General features: G+C 34.3%; 1 long non-coding RNA gene, 6 other non-coding genes and 1 pseudogene across 7 annotated transcripts; all 8 read right to left on the bottom strand.

The window, feature by feature from the left end:
* Positions 1–16,767: 16,767 nt before the first annotated feature.
* Positions 16,768–16,860, bottom strand: LOC124910945. Its single transcript, XR_007096545.1, has one exon. It is a non-coding gene; the product is annotated as a small nucleolar RNA SNORD96 family (small nucleolar RNA).
* A 395-nt stretch (positions 16,861–17,255) lies between these two features.
* Positions 17,256–18,758, bottom strand: LOC124946165. Its single transcript, XR_007100008.1, has 2 exons — positions 18,627–18,758; positions 17,256–17,646 (listed from the first exon to the last, which is right to left on the bottom strand). It is a non-coding gene; the product is annotated as an uncharacterized LOC124946165 (long non-coding RNA).
* LOC124910859 lies at positions 17,407–17,491 on the bottom strand. The gene has a single exon (XR_007096478.1). It is a non-coding gene; the product is annotated as a small nucleolar RNA R11/Z151 (small nucleolar RNA).
* Positions 17,562–17,656, bottom strand: LOC124910844 (annotated as a pseudogene).
* Positions 17,714–17,840, bottom strand: LOC124910903. Its single transcript, XR_007096514.1, has one exon. It is a non-coding gene; the product is annotated as a small nucleolar RNA snoR80 (small nucleolar RNA).
* On the bottom strand, positions 17,976–18,071 carry LOC124910850. The gene has a single exon (XR_007096469.1). It is a non-coding gene; the product is annotated as a small nucleolar RNA Z157/R69/R10 (small nucleolar RNA).
* LOC124910866 lies at positions 18,220–18,332 on the bottom strand. The gene has a single exon (XR_007096483.1). It is a non-coding gene; the product is annotated as a small nucleolar RNA Z152/R70/R12 (small nucleolar RNA).
* On the bottom strand, positions 18,387–18,470 carry LOC124910854. The gene has a single exon (XR_007096473.1). It is a non-coding gene; the product is annotated as a small nucleolar RNA R11/Z151 (small nucleolar RNA).
* Positions 18,759–19,653: the final 895 nt, after the last annotated feature.

Raw genomic sequence — 19,653 nt, 5'->3', positions numbered from 1 at the left:
AGTACACAGGTACAACAGACTCCGAGCACCATGATCGTGGCCGTACCAATATGGTAGTGCGCCAAATATTCTTATAGGATATTCCTGCAAGAAACAAGTAGTGGGAAGAATATTTCCTTACGTGGCATTAATTCATTGGATATAACTGTCTGTCGTACTGATTTGCACGGAATAGTGGAGCGGGAGTAGCATAGAGCTAGTTAATCGTGAGTAGACGAATGCTAGCTTCAAGCAACTGCTTAAGCATGGCATTAGACGTGCTTCAATTAGACGTTCAAGTCTAATGAAGTTAGACGCCCCCGTCTAATAGCAGGATCCATTAGACCACCTGGTGTAATGGGATTAGACGACACATCTAATTACGAATCCCTTCAGACTAATCTGAAGGAGTTAGACTGCACGTCTAGCTTTCATCTGTTAGACTGCACGTCTAACTACGAGTCCCTTCAGACTAATCCGAAAGAGTTAGACTGCACATCTAACTTTTATCTGTTAGACTGCACGTCTAACTCCGTATCTGTTAGACTGCACGTCTAACCACGTCTGTTAGACTGCACGTCTAACTACGTCTGTTAGACTACACGTCTAACTACGTCTATTAGACTGTACGTCTAACTACGTATCTGTTAGACTGCACGTCTAACTACGTCTGTTAGACTGCACGTCTAACTACGTATCTCTTAGACTGCACGTCTAACTACGTATCTATTAGACTGCACGTCTAACTACGTCTCTGTTAGACTACACGTCTAACTACGTCTCTATTACACTACACGTCTAACTACGTCTGTTAGACTGTACGTCTAACTACGTCTCTTGTTAGACTGCACGTCTAACTATGTATCTGTTAGACTACACGTCTAACTACGTTTGTTAGACTTCACGTCTAACTTGATGCGTCTAATAACCAATAAGTCTAATGAACCTCATTCAGAATTAGTCTAATTTAGCATGTTTTCAATACACCTTCATAAAAAAGTTTAGACGGCTCAGTTTAAGTTTTATACAAACTCGTCATCAAAATTCCATTTGTCAAAGTGATTTTACCCTTAGTCAAAATAATTTGACCCAACAATTTCCCCCTTTTGATGATGATGTTAAAACTTTGCACAATTTAAAAGATTATATGAGTAATACATTAGATAGCAACAGACTATTCATATATCATAATCAGTTAAAAGCATAACTTAACTTGAAATATCATGAGTATTTTTCAAAAATAAAATACAAAAACACTTTTCAAGAACATTAACCCCTAAAAACATCAAAAGATCAACATCAAAAGATTATTCCTTCCCCCTAAATCCAAGGCTAGTCTTTTTCCCTTTCTTTCCCCCTTTTTAACATCATCTGGGAAAATAATCTACAACCGATTCTAGAGCTAGAGTTAGCGCTGAGTTGTTGGATTCCCTGTTTCGTTTCTTAGATCTAAGCTTACCCACCCGAAGAACATTGTCGATGACCTTTGCACTGTTCAGGACTTTAGAAGGATTGGCATGAAACCCATGACTAGATTCAGAAAGGAGACAGCAAAGGAATGCGCAAAGGGGAGCATCATAACCGAAGATCTTCTTTCGAGAGGAAATCATTCTGACCAGATTGTTGAAAAGAAATCATACTCAACAGGAAGGATTTTCCCTTCGAAAACTTGATCTGAAAAGACAAGCATCATTTCAGACAGAATTTCATTTGAGGAAGAAGGAAACTCATGGATTCCTTCGGTTGAGAGTTTGAAGAACATGCCGAATGTTTCTTCAGTGAAACAAATATTCTTGCCAAGTACATTCGCACGAATGTACTGGTTATGATAAAAGCCTACGGTTTCAAAGAATTCACGAACTGCTTGTTCGTGATAGATGCAGTGAGGACAAAGGAACTTCTTCAACCCAAAAGCTTTCAATGATTCAAAATTTTAACCATTTCAGGAATCATCATTGTTAAAAAAAGACTTGAATTCTATTTGCAGAGATTTCGGAGAAAGGGAAGTCTTTTTTGCAAGATGAACACATAATTTTGACGATTTGAATTCTAGAGAGAATCAAGGAATTAGGAGTACTCAATCATTTGAGTGACACCATTCATTAAATATAGGGGAGCTAACGTGTGACATTTAATATTTAATGATTATACCAACCGTCAAAAATTTCAGAAACCTATTCCCAAGGGACACAACTATCAGTTAATATTAATCATGAAAATGCACTGTTAACATTAGACGTATAAAAGAAAGTTATCAGAAATTTTAGTCACTCTTTAAATATTGAGAGACACCTGTCTTCAATCTATTTGAGAGATGACTAATTTATTTTTGGCGGGAAAAAGTACATAGACAGATACAGTTGCAATTGCAGATGACAATTGTCCCGATAACTAGAAGATGAAAAGTCTAAGTACACAAGTAGTTAGACGTTTAAGCTACTTTCCACATTCTTCACTTCTAATTGGGAAATCTGTCTATTAGACGTTAACGTCTAATCAAGCTTGTCTTATAAGCGTCTAACTATTAGACGTAGACGTCTAATTACGCATGAACACCACGTACTAGACGTGTGTCCAGTTAGACGTGAGCTTCCAATTGCTCATGTCTTATAAACATCTAAACGTCTATTAGACACATACGTCTAACCGCGCAGGTTAATTAACCAAGACATGATTTCTCAGAAGAAGATAAAAACTGCATGAGCAGACATACGTCTAAGTAGCTATGCTTCTTAAACTTCTAGTCCATTGGACGTATTGAGACCTCTGTCTTCTTGTCTGTCCAGTTACGTTTTGAACAAATGTTCCCACTCAGTTTATGCACATAACATAATCAATCAAGATCAACAATTTCTAAAATATTTTTAAAGTGAGAAAACTTAGTCTTAGGTAGAGGCTTCGTGAAGATGTCTGCAGTTTGTTGATCTATTGGGATATACTCAAGACGAATCTGCTTCTGATTGACATGTTCTCGGATGAAGTGATGTCTGATTTCGATGTGCTTTGTCCGAGAGTGCAGAAGTGGATTATAGGTGATTGCGATATCACTTGTGTTGTTGCAGAAAATTGGAGATTCTTCAGCCTCAATCCCATAGTCCCAAAGCTGTTGTTGAACCCACAAGAGCTGAGAACAACAACTACCAGCAACAAGGTACTCTACTTCAGCTGTAGACGTGGCCACCGATGTCTGCTTCTTGTTGAACCATGAGATAAGACGATCTCCAAAGAACTGGAAAGTTCCACTTGTTTTCTTTCTATCAATTTTGCACCCTGCATAATCTGCATCAAAGAAACTAATTAAATTGAAATTGGAATCCTTCAGATATCACAGTCCCATATTTTGAGTTCCCTTCAAATATTTCAGAATGCGTTTAGCAGTAGTGAAGTGAGACAGTTTAGGATTAGCCTGAAATCTTCCATAGACACCAACATCAAATTAGATATTTGGTCTACTGGTAGTAACATAGAGCAAGGACCCAATGAGACCTCTATAGGATGTGACATCTACACTTTGACCACCATCATCTTTGTCTAGTTTACTGGAGGAGCTCATTGGAGTAGCTGTAGTAAAACAGTTCTCCATCCCAAATTTCTTCAGTAACTCTTTGGTATACTTGGCCCGATTGATGAAGGTTCCTTTCTCCAGCTAACGAACTTGATGACCGAGCAAGATAGTTAATTCTCTCATCATGCTCATTTAAAATTTGTCATGTATCAGTTTGGCAAATTTCTCACACAATTTGGGGTTAGTTGATCCAAATATAATGTCATCAACATAGATTTGAACAAGTAGAATGTGAGAATCTTTAGTGAATCTAAACAATGTTTTATCAACAATTTCAATGACAAAATCATGATCAAACAGAAATTCAGTCAAAGTGTCATACCAAGCTCTAGGAGCTTGTTTCAAACCATATAAAGCTTTGTCAAGTTTAAAAACATGATTTGGTAAAGTATGATCTACAAAATCAGTTGGTTGCTCAACATAGACATCTTCATTTAATTTACCATTTAAAAACGCACTTTTTACATCCATTTGAAAAACTTTAAAATTCTTAAATGATGCATAAGCCAGAAAGATTCTAATTGCATCAAGTATTGCTACGGGTGTAAAGGACTCATCAAAGTCGATGCCTTCCTCATGTCTGTATCATTGAGCAACTAAACGAGCTTTGTTTCTAATGACTAGTCCATCTTCAATAAGCTTGTTTCTAAAGACCCATCTTGTTCCAATGACTGACTGATCAGTCGGTCTAGGAGTTAGATGCCACACTTTATTTCTCACAAATTGGTTTAACTCCTCCTGCATAACATTGATCCAATCTAGATCAACCATTGCTTCACCAATTTTCTTGGCTTCAATTTCAGAAATAAAGGCAGAATTGGCCATTTCATCCATCAATTAACGTCTGGTCCTATGAGGAGAATTAGGATTCCCGAAGATCAATTATGGTGGATGATTCTTGTTCAATCTGAAGTTGGATCCAAAGGGATTGTTCATATGAATAGGTGACTCCACGACGTCCAAACTCTCAACATTTTATTGAACAGGACTTTGTACGTCTGGTTGGATTTCAACCGGATCAGCCACATGATTAGACACCGAAATCCGTTTATCCAGAGCTTCATCCTCACTTACAGACTCAAGACTTGTCGCTTCTAATCTGTTAGCAAGGTTGATGGGATCAATGGAGTTACTCTCAACGGACTCATCAAAGACGACATGAAGGGATTCCCCAATAGTTTGAGTTATGTTGTTATATACTGTGTAAGCCTTTCTTATTGAGGAATATCCTAGCATGAATCCAGCATCTTCTTTTGCATCAAAAGTGGTCAAATAAACCTTTCCATTATTATGGATAAAATACTTACACCCTAATACTTTGAAGTACAAAATTGTGGAAATTCTCCCGTAATACAGTTCATAAGGAGTTTTATCAAAACGTTTGTTAATTATTGACCGATTTTGTGTGTAGAAAGCAATGTTAATTGCTTCTAACCAGAACCTCTGAGAAACGTCTGATTCAGCTAACATAGATCTCGCTGCTTATTTTAGAGTCCTCACTCTTCTCTTAGAAATGCCATTCTACTGTGGAGTTCTGGCACTAGACAACTCGTGCATAATCCCAAACTCCTTGAGAAAAGAAGAAAGATGTCTGTTTGTGAACTCAGTTCCCTGATCACTTTTAATGCAAGCAATATTCAAAGATTTCTGATTCTGAATTCTTTTAAAGATTCTAATCAAATTTTCAGCAGTTTTATCCTTTGATTGTAAAAATGCTACCCATGTAAATCGTGAGAAATAATCAATAACAATTAGGGTGAATCTCATTCCTCCTAGGCTCCTTACAGGAATTGGACCAAACAGATCCATGTGTAATAGTTCTAAACAGCGACTGAATTGAGATTTCCCTTTACTTTTGAACGATGATCTGCCCTGTTTACCTAACTGGCGAGCATGACATACCGTGTCCTTAGAAAACTGAAGTTTAGGCAATCCAAACACTAAATTATTTGAACAGATATTGTTGATGGTTTTAAAGTTTAGATGGTTTAACCTTTTATGCCATAACCATTTCTGGCCATTCTTGACAATCATGCACATAAGATCGGATGTTTTGTTTTGTTAGTTCATTTTATAAGAATTTCCTACTCTGCTTCCAGTTAATAAAGTATTACCATGTTGATCATTAACAAGGCATGCATGAGTTTGAAAATCAACTGACAAACCGTTATCACATAATTGACTAATACTAATCAAGTTATAACACAGATTGTCAACAAGTAACACGTCATTAATGGTTAGATTACCATGGATAATCTTACCCTTACCCATGGTCTTACCCTTATTGTCATATGTCTGGAACAGCCGTTATCTAGATACCAGACAGATTCTTCCAGGCCATCACTCATATGTACATACACAAAATAATATTTAAAATCGTTTGGTACCCACATTCAATTGAGTCCTCGATCAATCAGTCCCTTAGGAATCCACATTTCAGTTATTCTGATGGATTTCTCATTTTGTATTGTGATTAATGCATATGATTTTTACATAGCAGACGTCTTCCTGATAGCCACTAATCCTTGACTTCTTGCCAAGTTTTAGATTGCCTGACTTGCTGGCTGCATCTAACTTATTTTTCAGCCAGCTAACAGTCGGCAGAACATAAGTTATTTAATTCTTCAAAACTATCTCTTCATGAATTGGATCAGATTCAATATCAGTCACACTCTATTTGACAAAACTTATTGGATTAAGCTTGTCATTTGCTGAGTTTGACTTTTTGTTGGACTGGTCTAGGTCATCGCTATCAAATCCTAAACCGGATCTAGATCCAGCAGGTTTCAACAAACTAATCTGATATTTGACAGCTTCTCTAGACTTTGTCCAAGCACTAACAACATAGTTTCACCTTTTGTTTTCAGAAGAGAGTGTTTGGATCTGTTCCTTGAGCATCTCATTCTCGGATGAGATCTCTACTACTTTCTTTTCAAAAACATTTAATTCAGAAATTTTGTGTGAAGAAGAAATATTGGTTTCATATTTTACTTTCATTTCATAAAAGGAATCTGATAACTTCTTGTACTCAATGGCCATGTCATTGAGTGCAGTAGTTAACTCTTCGTTGGTAAATTCTGATGGTGAAATATCATTTACCTTGGATTGATCATCTGCCATCAAGCATGTTACAGTTTCAGAATTCCTTTCAATAGGAGAATCTTCTGAGTCGCTGTCGGCCCATTTTGATTTGTTTTCAACACACATGAAAACTTTCTGATCTTTCTCATTCTTCTTGGCTTGAATTTTTCGACCATAGATCTGAATTAGCTTCTCCCAAATTTCTTTAGCCGAGGAGCATGATTTGATCTCGTAGAATATGTTCATGTTGATTGATTGATACAAGATATTCTTGGTCACATTGTCCAGATTGTTGGTCATCTTATCTTCAGTTGTCCACTCACATCTTGGCTTCGAAATCTTTATGGGACCATCGGTAATGACACTCCACATATTGCAATCAAGAATAGCCAAGTGAGATTGCATTCTCATCATCCAATAATCGCAGTTATCTTTCGAAATAAGAGGGATCTCATTGATGATAGACATGATTCGGGTTCTTAATACTTGAGAATAGAAAACAGAGCTCTGATACCAGTTGATAAGATCGGTGGCACAAAAAGAGACGGGGGTCTAACTATTGATGACAACTTCGTACGAAAAGGGTTTGATAGAAATCATGTTAGGGATTTAAATCACTTTCTATTCTTTACAAATATTTGCAAAATCTTGAACGATTCAAGTGCGGAAACGTTTGCTCAAGTTTGAAGCTAAGAACCAAAGAAGAAGAAGATGACAGAATGTAAATGACACAAAGAACTGTTTATGGATGTTCGGAGAAAAACTCTCCTACGTCACCCCTTCTTCCAACCACCGGATGGATTCACTATACTTTTCTTAGAATAGAATACAGTTGCACGGCTAGCTTACTGTTGAACGGAACAGACTCTGTTCAACTTACAGTATATTGAAGAATATCACTCAGCTAGACAATACTTTGAATCTATCTCTCTCTTGATGTACACACAGTAAAGAAAGAAAGCAATTCGTGAGATTGTAAGTTCAGCTTGTATGTTATCGTATGTGTCCAACACTTCTTCCGTTGTCCTTGAGGATCCTTAAATAGAGAACAGGTACCAACGGTTGAATCTTCTATAATGACACATGGCAAACACCCATTGGAAAGCCTCCATAATACACAGGTACAACAGACTCTGAGCACCATAATCGTGGTCGTACTAATCTGGTAGTGCGCCAAATATTCTTCTAGGATATTCCTACAAGGAACAAGTAAGTAGGAAGAATATTTGTTTACGTAACATTGATTCATTGGATATAACTGACTATCGTACTGATCTGCACGGAATAGTAGAACAGGAGTAACATACATCTAGTTGATTATGGGTAGACAGATGCTAGCTTCAAGCAACTGCTTAAACATGGCATTAGACGTTCAAGTTTAATGAAGTTAGACGCCCCCGTCTAATAGTAGGATCCATTAGACCACTTGGTCTAATGGGATTAGATGACACGTCTAATTACGAATCCCTTTAGACTAATCTGAAGGAGTTAGACTACACGTCAAACTTTTATCTATTAGACTATACGTCTAACTACGAGTCCCTTCAGACTAATTTGAAGGAGTTAGACTGCACGTCTAACTTTCATCTGTTAGACTGCACGTCTAACTCTGTATCTGTTATACTGCATGTCTAACAACGTATGTTACATTGCACGTCTAACTACGTATGTTAGACTGCACGTCTAACTACGTATCTGTTAAACTACACGTCTAACTACGTCTGTTAGACTACACGTCTAACTACGTCTATTAGAATGCACGTCTAACTACGTATCTGTTAGACTGCACGTCTAACTACGTCTGTTAGACTGCACGTCTAACTACGTATCTGTTAGACTACACGTCTAACTACGTATCTGTTAGACTGCACGTCTAACTACGTATCTGTTAGACTGTACGTCTATCTACGTATCTATTAGACTACACGTCTAGCTACGTATCTATTATATTACACGTCTAACTACGTATCTGTTAGACTGCACGTCTAACTACCTCTTTGTTAAACTGCACGTCTAACTACGTCTATTAGTTTGCACGTCTACCTACGTCTCTTGTTAGACTGCACGTTTAACTACGTCTGTTAGACTGCACGTCTAACTTGATGCATCTAATAGCCAATAAGTCTAATGAACCACATTCAGACCTAGTCTAATTTTGTATGTTTTCAATACACTTGCACCAAAAACGATTAGACGGCTCAGTTTAAGTTTTATACACACTCATCATCAAAATTTTATTTGTCAAAGTGATTTGACCCTTAGTCAAAATAATTTGACCCAACAGAATAAAAACCATATTTCTTGAGAATATATATCTCTATACAATAAAGACTTATCTTTATTGGTTGATTTTTCTATTCTTTCAGATTAATCATTTACATCTCTTTTGTAACATCACAACTCGTAATTCTTAATTATCAAAGACAAAGATTTTTGATGGCGCAAGCTACTATATAGCTTAGTACACATGTGGAACTATTTTAAGATTGTTAGATGTTGGGTGTGAATGCGATTGAAGTTTGACTCAGTTTATCTTGTTTATCAATTTCGTTGCTCCACTACCTCACTAAAGGCGACAACCCTTTCTCTAGTTTCCAAACACCACAAAGGACTTTGACATCTACCTCCCACCAACATAGTAGTATCTATTTATATTATTAGGTCAAGTCCAATAAGTGGGTTACTAGAGATTGGACCACAATGTTGGGTCAACCAATGCCCAACAATCTCCACCTTTGGCCCAAAGTAGTGCAAAACACAATCACGGAATCACAAGACACACCATCGCCAATTTATTACCATTGAGGAAACAAATAGAATACCCTAGGTAAACTCGAGTCACAAAGACTAGGGGCAAGAGCACAAAGTATGCGAAAATCATAAAAATCAAACGCAAGAGCATAAAGAATGCAAAATTACATAAATCAAACGCAAGAGCACAAGAATGCGAAAATCACAAAGATTAAATGCAAGAGCACAAAGCATGGGAAAATCACAAAGATCAAACGTAAGAGCACAAACATACGAAAATCACAAAGATCAAATGCAAGAGCACAAAGCATGCGAAAATCACAAAGATCGAACGCAAGCGCACAAAGCATGGGAAATCATAAAGATTGAAAGAAAAATCACAAAGCGTGCCATGCCCACATAGGACGAACCTCACAGAGATTTCCCTAAGTCAAAGTTTAAAATTCGTTGACATGAAATAAATTTTTCAGCAGGTAAACACTTAGTACCCATATCACTAGGATTAAATTCTGAAGGAATTTTCTCTAACTTAACAATGCCCTTTTCAACAATATCTTGAATGTAATGAATCTTAACATCAATGTGTTTATTTCTATATTGAAAAACATGATTTTTACATAGTGGAATAGCAGATTGACTATCAGAAAACACAACCATATTTTTGTCAAAAAAACCAATTTCACACAAAACAACCCTAAGCCAAATTGCTTCCTTAAAAGCTTCAGTGACAGCTACATACTCAGATTCTGTAGTAGATAAAGTAACAATGGGTTGAAGTTGAGACTTCCAACTTATACAAGAGCCACACAAAGTAAACACATAAGAAGTAGTAGACTTTCTATTATCCATATCATTATCATAATTAGAATCAACATAACCAACCAATTTAGTACCTATCGAACACTTAGAGAAAGTCAAGTCAACATCAACAGTGTTTTTTAGATATCTCAAAAGCAATTTCAAAGCATTTCAATGAGGCATACCAGGGTTAGACATAAATCTACTCAAGCAACTAATTGCATATGCTATATCAGGCCTAGTACTAATCATAAGATACATAACAGATCCTATAACATTGGAATAAGGCACATTCTTCATTTCAGTTTTTCAGTTTCAGTCTTAGGAGACTGATCCTTACTTAACATAAAGTGGGAAGCAAGAGGCACATTCATAGATTTAGCATCAGACATAGAAAATTTACTCAAAATTTTAGCAGCATATACACTTTGATTCAACACAAGAGAAAATTTGGTTCTATCTCTAATGATATTCATGCCCAAAATATACTTAGCATCACTTAAGTCTTTCATGTCAAAAATTTCAAAAAGCGGTTTTTGGACATGTATAATAGACTTCAGACATGGGCTAACAATCAACATGTCATCCACATACAACAAAAGAAATATAGGCACAGAGTCTATATTTTTGAAGTAAAGGCAATGATCAGAAGAACTTGTTTTAAAATCCAAAGATTGCATTCACTTATCGAACTTGATATTCCATTGCCTAGGAGTTGTTTTAAACCATACAAGGTTTTTTTTAACAAACAAACATGATCAGGAAACTTGGGGTCAACAAACCCCTCAGGTTGATGCATATAAATATTCTTATCAAGTTTACCATGTAAGAAAGTAATAGTAAGATCCATTTGCTTCAATTCCGAATCAAAGTGAGCAACTAAAGCAAACACTATTCTAACAGTAGTGAATTTGACAACAAGAGCGGAAATTTCAGCATAATCTATTCCCTCCTTTTGAGTAAATTCCTTGGCTACTAACCTAGCCTTGAATCTAACTTTTTCAGACTCTTGCTTCACCTTATACAACCACTTGCAATCCACTAAGGAGCTGAGATTTATGAACAAGTTTCCAAGTTTTCTACTAAGTTTTCTACTAAGCTTTGAGGTCTAAGTTTTCTACTTAGACCTCAAAGCTTTTTTATAAGAGCTAGGCTCATTACAGTCTAAGGATTCAAACATGTTAAAAGAAAATTCAGACATATTACAATTATTCAAATTATCATCCCTAAATCTAGCAGGCATTCTAATAGTTCTTCTACTTCTATCCCTAGCAAGTTGATAGTCATGCAAATCATCAGACAAGTCATGTAAATCAGACAACACATTTGAATCATTCAAATTATCAAGAAAATCATGTGAATCAAACAAAACATTTGAATCATGCAAATCATCAATATCATTCACATTATCATGCTCCACCTCATTGAGAACATTCACATCATGTTCAGTAGGTTGATCAAAAACTACAAGCACATGCTCCACCTTATTATGAGCATCATTAACAGGAGTGGGGGACATAGACAAGCAAGGAAAATCATTCTCCACGCGGGGTATTGTTAGATTAGTTGTCGATTAGATTAGTTGTTAGATTAGATTTTAAAATTTAATCATTTGACTTAGTTAGTTGTCATTTTGTTTGTTTTTTAATTAGAATTGTTCCTTAAAAATAGGAATAATTAAAAATAAAATTGCTTATTTGTTTTTTAAAAAAATCTTTTTGTAGGATGAAGGGATGTGTAAAGAAGATAATGGTGCAAACAAAAAAACTAACGGTTGAAGAATGTGAAATCTCTCCGCAACCGTGAGTTAAAAAAAAGATGAAGAAAGAAGTGTGGTCAAAGGGAAAAAGGGAAGTTGCCAAGAAAAAAGAGAAGAAGTTACAAACAAAGAAGGGTTCAGGCGTGAGCAAGAGGAACATGAAGACTTGTTTATTTTTAATTACAAAATTAAAATAACCAAGTATTACATCATTATTAAATAAAGCTTAAATCCCATTGGATATCACTTGACATTTAGTGACATGTCAAGTGAAGATTGCTCCATTTAAAATATTTTGACATATTTTACAAATGGAAAAATCTTTCCAACGTCAAGGGTGTTAAGTGGGTCTTTGGTCCCTAGGGTTTCCCTTGTGAATTCCCTATAAATACCCATCTTAACACCCTAGTAAACCTTCTCTTTTTCACATTAAAAAACGCCCTTAGGCTACCGAATTAAGACCTCACTTTTCATTCTCTCGTGCCCTCAGGCTGCATGTATTCTAAAAGTTTTCCCTCATTCTTTCAAGAATCTAAGCAAGCGCTCCAACTAGTTTTGTTGGGTCATAAGCCTCTTGTTTAGAATTTGCATCCCTCTTTGCAAAGAAGAAGCCCCCATTGTAAGCCTCTTTGCACAACTTTGTTTTTATATATTTGAATTTGAATTAGAATTAGAATTAGAATTATTTTATTTTTTTTATTTTATCTTTGCACCATGCATGATTTCCTTTAAAATAATTATTTTGATAGTTGTTTAAGATTTTATATTTCTGTGTGTAAATAGGTAAATTAGTTAAACTAAAAATAATAGAATAAAAAAGATAAGTATGAAACAAGGCAGAAGCTTCTTTGTTCTTAAAAAAAAACATGTTCATAACTCTATGCATGATTTATTTGTAAATATGTAAACCTTAATAATACATTTAACATGTAAATAAATAAAACATAACTAAACAAAACATAAAGTTCAATGTAAATAAAAGGTCATTGACCAATAATTTTTTTTTTTATAAAACCAAAATCGGCCCATGAATTGACCATTTAAAAAGACTCAAAAAGTTAAAAAAATCTGTTTTAATTTAATTTATTATTTGTATAATATTAGAGCTAGAATTTACTTGTATATTATTAATAATCTAGTTAGGTTTAAAAAAAAGAGAAAAAACTCAAAGATATAAAAAATATATATTTTGGTGTAATTTATCATTTGTATAACATTAGAATTAAGATGTATATTTTAAAACTTTCTGGAAACCTTTTTATGCAATTTGGGATCCATTTGGATCACCGAATATTTTGTTAGATTAGGATTAGGTGGAAAATTGGTAGAATAGCAGGTATGCTGCTTTAGGGATGAAAAAGTTGGCCCTGGGGTAGCATCTGAATGAAAAAAGGCACCCTGAAGCTTACTCGAGCGCCACCCGACCAAGGCAGCCTCTCTAGATGCAAAATTCGGCGCCTTCCTGACGTTTATGTTGATTCTGGACGCCTCTGTGCACATAAAGACCGAGGAAACTAGCATATATCTGCGCCTATGCTAGTTCTCTGCTTCCCAAGACCCTAAATTCTGACTCGAGTCTCTCTCTCACTGAGAAATCCGAGCCTCTCATTAATTTATTTTCTAATATCCGGTCCCCTTAGACATTCTTAGGATTTTATGTTATTTTATTTCCACTATTAGCCTTTTTGGGTTGCAATTTGCACCCAAAATGGACTTACTGACCATTTAGGACCGAAGGGGAGAGTTGTTGTAGGCCTAAAACTGAAGATTTCTACACCCAAAGGTTGAGGACCGCTACTTCTTGTCAAAGGACTGAAGATTTCTGCACCCAAAGGCTAAGGACCGCTATTTTTTGTCAAAGGACTGAAGATTTCCGCACCCAAAGGCTAAGGACCGCTACTACTTGTCAAAGGACTGAAGGTTTCCACACCCAAAGGCTGAGGACAACTATGCTTATCAAAGGACCGAAGATTTTTGCACCCAAAGGCTGAAGACCGCTACTGTTTGTCAAAGAACCGAAGATTTTCGCACCCAAAGGCTAAGGACCGCTACTGCTTATCACAAGATCGACGCTTGCCGCACCTTAGGACCGAGAACTGATAAAAAGCACAATTTTTCGACCGGTCTGGATTTGCACCTCGACTAAAAATCAAGTATAGGACCGTGGAGGCTAACCACAGTCCTTTTGCTTTATTTTTCATTCTTTTAGGTTTTGGTTGGTTTTGTTATGTAAATTTATGATTTATGTGATCCTAGGTTAGCATAAAATTACTTTTTTTTAAATTAGTTTTTGATTAATATTATCAGGATTACTTGGAATTGATCTAAATATAGTCTTAACCTCCTTAATAATATGTTAAGAAGGTTTTTGAGTCACTAAACATAATTTTCAAAATCATATTTGAATATTTTTTTATTTGAATGGATTGATTTTAGTTGGTTTCGATAGAAAACTTTAAAAGGATTTAAGATCGTTTTCAATCAATAAATTGAACAAACAAGCTGATATATAATTGGTCGAACAAAAATATAAAACTTTAAATTTGTATTCATAAGTTAAATTACAACATAGTGAGTTGTATATCACTTTTCTGAAATTAGGGCGTTATACAAAATTTCAAAATCTATTGAGAACTTATTAAGAAGCACTCTATCTTAAGACAAACAATCTATTGAGAAAGATAAAGTACAATACATCATGTCCTTCTCGTACAAATTGTGTGTTTTATGTGGGAGGTATCTGAATATGAGCCTTTTGAATCTCACCTTTTCCAGACTCTTCACCTTATGCCCTTTGATAACCCAAACCACTCGTCTCATATTTCTCTCGGATTGACTTCATGTGATTGACAATACATGTACCATAAATACCCAAACTTATTTCAAGAAAATATCACAAATTAAATATCATGTTCTAAATCGGATAACTAAAATAAGAGAAACTCGTAGTACCTAAATGATCTATCTCTGATGTAAACATTGAACTTACTTCAAAACCATTCAATTCGACATCCTGGTTGGATACGTGGGAGGTACGAGCACCACTTGTAGAATATACATCCCCGTCAACCGTAATCATAAAGCCATTGGCCATAAACCTGAGTTTCTAATGGAATGTGGATTCCATTACCTTTTCCTTGTATAGCCACGACCTCCTGAGAATGACATTGTATGACTTGCATATTGATAACGCAAAAATCAATCTCAAAGGGCATGCCCGACACCTAATTTTTACCTTGAAATTTCTAATGATTTCTTTCCTCGAGCTATCAATGCCATGTACGCATAGATCTAACAAGAAATTAAAATACTTCCCGATGCAAATTCTCTCAAGTGTCTTCCATGGAATATATTCAATGTTGAGTCGTTATCGACAAGGGCCATCAAAACTTTTTTACCCTCCATCTCCACTATAAAATATAATGTTTTTACATGACTTGCCCTAAAGCTTGGAAAATCTGCATCATCAAACCCGATATTTTGTTCTTTCATGCCACCACTGATTATGCCAACTAGTTCTTCGAGAGTTGTATTGACAGATATATCAGTCTTTATCAATTCTGTCAACATGGTATTGTTATGCTCAATGGAGTACATGAGAATATCCCAAATTGATATATTAGCTACGATTTTTTTCAATTGTCGTCTGCATTAGTCACTATTGCATGCTCAATCTTTTTCCCAACTAAGTTCTTAGAAGGGGCCAACTGCCCAAAATGAATAGTTTTCATGAAAATTTACTCATCTTCTAGTCACATTGACATCTTCTCTCGCTTTCTCTTTTCCTAACCTTCTTTATTCCGACACTAACTTCATATAGGTAATGCAAGTACTCCTTTAAGTTTAAGAGACCAAAAAGGTCACAAGTTTGATTCTATCTAAAAGCGAGAGTCATACAAGTACTCCTTTAATCCCAAAAAATATTTATAATATAATAAACTAAATAATAAATAAACTAGTTGAGTTTTATAAAAAAAAAACAATTAACAAATATATATATATATATATATATATAATAAATTAAAGAATGAAAAAACTAGTTGAGTTTTATAATAAAATAATAATATATATATATATAATGAAAAATATAATTGAATTTTATAATAATTCTAATAAATTAGATAATAAAACAATTATCTAACTTTAATATATATATATATATATTAGAATATTAGTTCAATCAAAATGAACTTAAAAAAGAAAAATAAATAAGTAAATATGCGTGGGCCAACATTACCAAAATAATATTTTTTTTGTTATCTAAACACGGTTATACACTTTACCAACAAACATACTCAAATGTCTCAAATCCGATACTTCAACTTTGATTGCAACAAAACTTCTATCAAACAACTCAAAATTTGAGAATTTAACTAGAAATAATTTGAATAGTTTAAGAGTTACAGAAATAATACATTTAAAATGGGATTCGTTAGGTTAAACTGAAGGAATTCTAATGGTAACATATCTATCTAATAGATATCTTATTCAAAAGAAATAAATAAAATATGAGGTTTTCTTTAGTATATTATATGGATAATTCTAACTGTAATAGACTATGATTGAAAATTGTTTGATCTTGAATTTAAAGTATTCAATTGTCTGTGTAACATTTGATCATTAATATTATCTCACTAAAATCTACTTAGATAACCAATTTCTAATAATAAGCCTAGAAAAAACATTGCAACATAATTCTTTTTTAGAAGGTAAATATGTTGATCAACATTAACATTAAAAAGAAATTAAACATTGTGCTCAGTCAACCATTGGTAAATATGTTGATCAACATTAACATTAAAAAATCATTAGATATGAATTGAGAATTAAAATTAAGTCTCAGAATTGCAGAATTAATAACATCAAGACCAAAAGGTCATTCAGTCCCGAAAGATGGTGTTATTTTAACTGATCTCCTCACAGACTTCCTATCAATGTTGAGATATATTTATGATGTGCGGTTAAAATATTGATAATATTATAATAATTTTATCAAAATTATATTCAAAATATATATAATAACATGATAAGAGATCCCATTGAGACGGAAGAGAAAGAGATCCCATTGAGACGGAAGAGAAATGATAGATTTCAAAGGAGTAGCCTCAAAATTTGCAGAATAAATAACATCAAGGACAATGTGCCATTCAGTCATGAATTTGTTATTTAACCTGAAAAGATAATAAAATCAAATAGAATGATATAAAATCAATGAAATGTATTTCTCATGGCAAATCCCAAAAGGTAATGGCAGAAACTGCTACTCAAGGCAATAGGATATGAGATCGCACACCATCTGAAGAACAGGAAACTCCCATCTCCTAAGAGAGAAAATCTCAACCATTCATTGATCAGAAAAGGAGGCTCAATCTTTGACGACTATGAATGGAATTTGCAAAGACTAAATAATTTGCTCCATTAGAATAGTTGTCAGATTAAAATAACACATTCAGATCAATAAAAAGTATAAAAGGGGCCTCAATGTGTGTAACATTCAGATCATTGAAAAAAATCTCACTGAAATCCGCTAAGATAATGTGATTTTTCATCATAAGCCCAAAAATGAAATTATGAATGGGTTCTTGTTCAATATGTTGAATGTCAATGAACAAAAACAATAAAAATAAATTGTGTACTCAGACAGCCAAGGGTTTGTCTTCAATAATGGGATAAAACCCAAGATCAGAAACTCTAGTCCACATAAGTCTCATCACTGCACAAAACAATTTAACAATCTAACATCAAGTAGAATAAAACATTTGCATTATAAGGAGAAATCAACATTTATGTGGCGTTTCCAGGATTAAGTAACACAGAGTAAAAGTTAGTAATCAGGATATAACCACAATATTCATATTGCGTCCGTGCCATTAAACTAAAAGGAACATATTAATCCCCAGTATTGGTAAAGGACGCATGAAACTAAAAACATTGTGAATGATCCAATGTATAACATAAACTTGGTCTCATACTTGAATAGAACAAACATCTTTACCACCATGATTATGATGAGAAATAATGATCAACTACGATTTCAAATAAACTATGTGCTCAGACAGCCAAGGGTTTGTCTTCAATAATGGGATAAATCCCAAGATCAGAAACTCTAGTCCACAAAAGTATCATCACCGCAACAATTTCAGAATACAAGATTTCATGATCAATTAAACAAAGTGCAAGTCAATTAGGAAATACAACAATATTCATATTGATTACATGACAACAATGAATGAAGTAATTATATTAAAAAAAATGGAGAAATAACCAATGAGGATGTGTGTGTATGTATACTCAGTGGAAGGAGAAGTCGTTTATTAAGGGACTCACGGAGAGACACAAAAGTGTCCCTAATTCCACTGCCCTAATCACCAATTTGGTGTTTAGTCTCATCATTGCATAGAATAACCACATCTCTAAAAATAATAGTTTTAAGAGAAAATTCAATTGTTAAGAGGGCTTCAGTGTGTGTAACAATCAGATCATTGAAAAATTCTCACTGAAATCCGCTAAGATATATGAATTTTTCATCATAAGCCCAAAATAACAATCAAAAGATAGATGAATTTCTTAATTAGCATCTATTGGAATCACAGATCAGAAACTCTAGTCCATATAAAATACTCATCACTGCACACATCAAATTCACAATAAAAAAAACCATGAAAGAAAAGATTAACATATGAAAGCAAGAACCTATCGCCGAAGAGGATGTTGTTGAAACATAGTATGAATCGTCTCTTCAACGGAGAAGAAAAGATGATATTGAAATGCAAAGGGCTTGGGAGGAATAAATAGGACACTATTTCTCCGTAACTAGGGTTTCCACTTTTCAGCCATTATTTAGTAAGTTTAAATGAAACTAGTAATTATATTTTATTTGTATTTTAGGGTTTCAATCCATTAGGCCCATTAGTTTGTTTAAATGTCCAAATGTTATTATAGTGTCGAATTTGCTTCAAACTTTAAATTGTGTATGAAATTTTAATTTTTTAATTTAATCTATAAATAAATAAATGTCTCTTTCTTGTTTTAATATACTAGTTTATTTTTTAATTAATTTACCAATTTTGTACTAATAAAATAACATTTTTTTATTGACCGTTGATTGGTTTGTGGAGTTTATCTTATAATAGTCTTCATCAACATCCACGTCCGTATAGAAAAATCTCTAACCAGTTTTTTCAGGATTTCATGCCAACAAACAGTCTTTTTCCTAATCATATTAATAGATGAATTAGGATCAAAAGAACAATCTAAAAATCTTTCGAGAGCGGGTTTGTAAAACTTGGTTGAAGAATGGTTTGGGGAAATCAAAACACAATGTGGTTTCCCCTTCTCGCACAAACTGTCCATTTAGGGTTGGATGAATATGTATATTTTGTTTAGAAATTTTACCTTTTTGTATTCATCACCCTTTGTCGGAGTATACACTAGTAGAAAAAATGTCTCCTGTAACGAAGACTAGTAACGGCGCTCGAACACTCTTACTAATACTTTTTTCCATAACGGTTAAACTAAACCGTTATTGTTATAAGAACATCAATAACGACTTTATAAGACCGTTACAGATAAAAAGTTACAGTAACGGATATATGGAATTACCGTTACAGATAATAGCAGCTTAAAGTTTATTTTTCGAATTATGAGTATCAGTAACGGTTTTTGGATAACCGTTACTGATATTGCATTACTTTACAATTTAGGGAAGAGGGCATCAGTA

The sequence above is a fragment of the Impatiens glandulifera genome, chromosome 7 (genome assembly GCF_907164915.1).
Source record: "Impatiens glandulifera chromosome 7, dImpGla2.1, whole genome shotgun sequence".
Taxonomy (NCBI): domain Eukaryota; kingdom Viridiplantae; phylum Streptophyta; class Magnoliopsida; order Ericales; family Balsaminaceae; genus Impatiens; species Impatiens glandulifera.
Note: the sequence above shows the minus strand (reverse complement) of the source record. Positions and strands in the feature narration are given on the sequence as shown.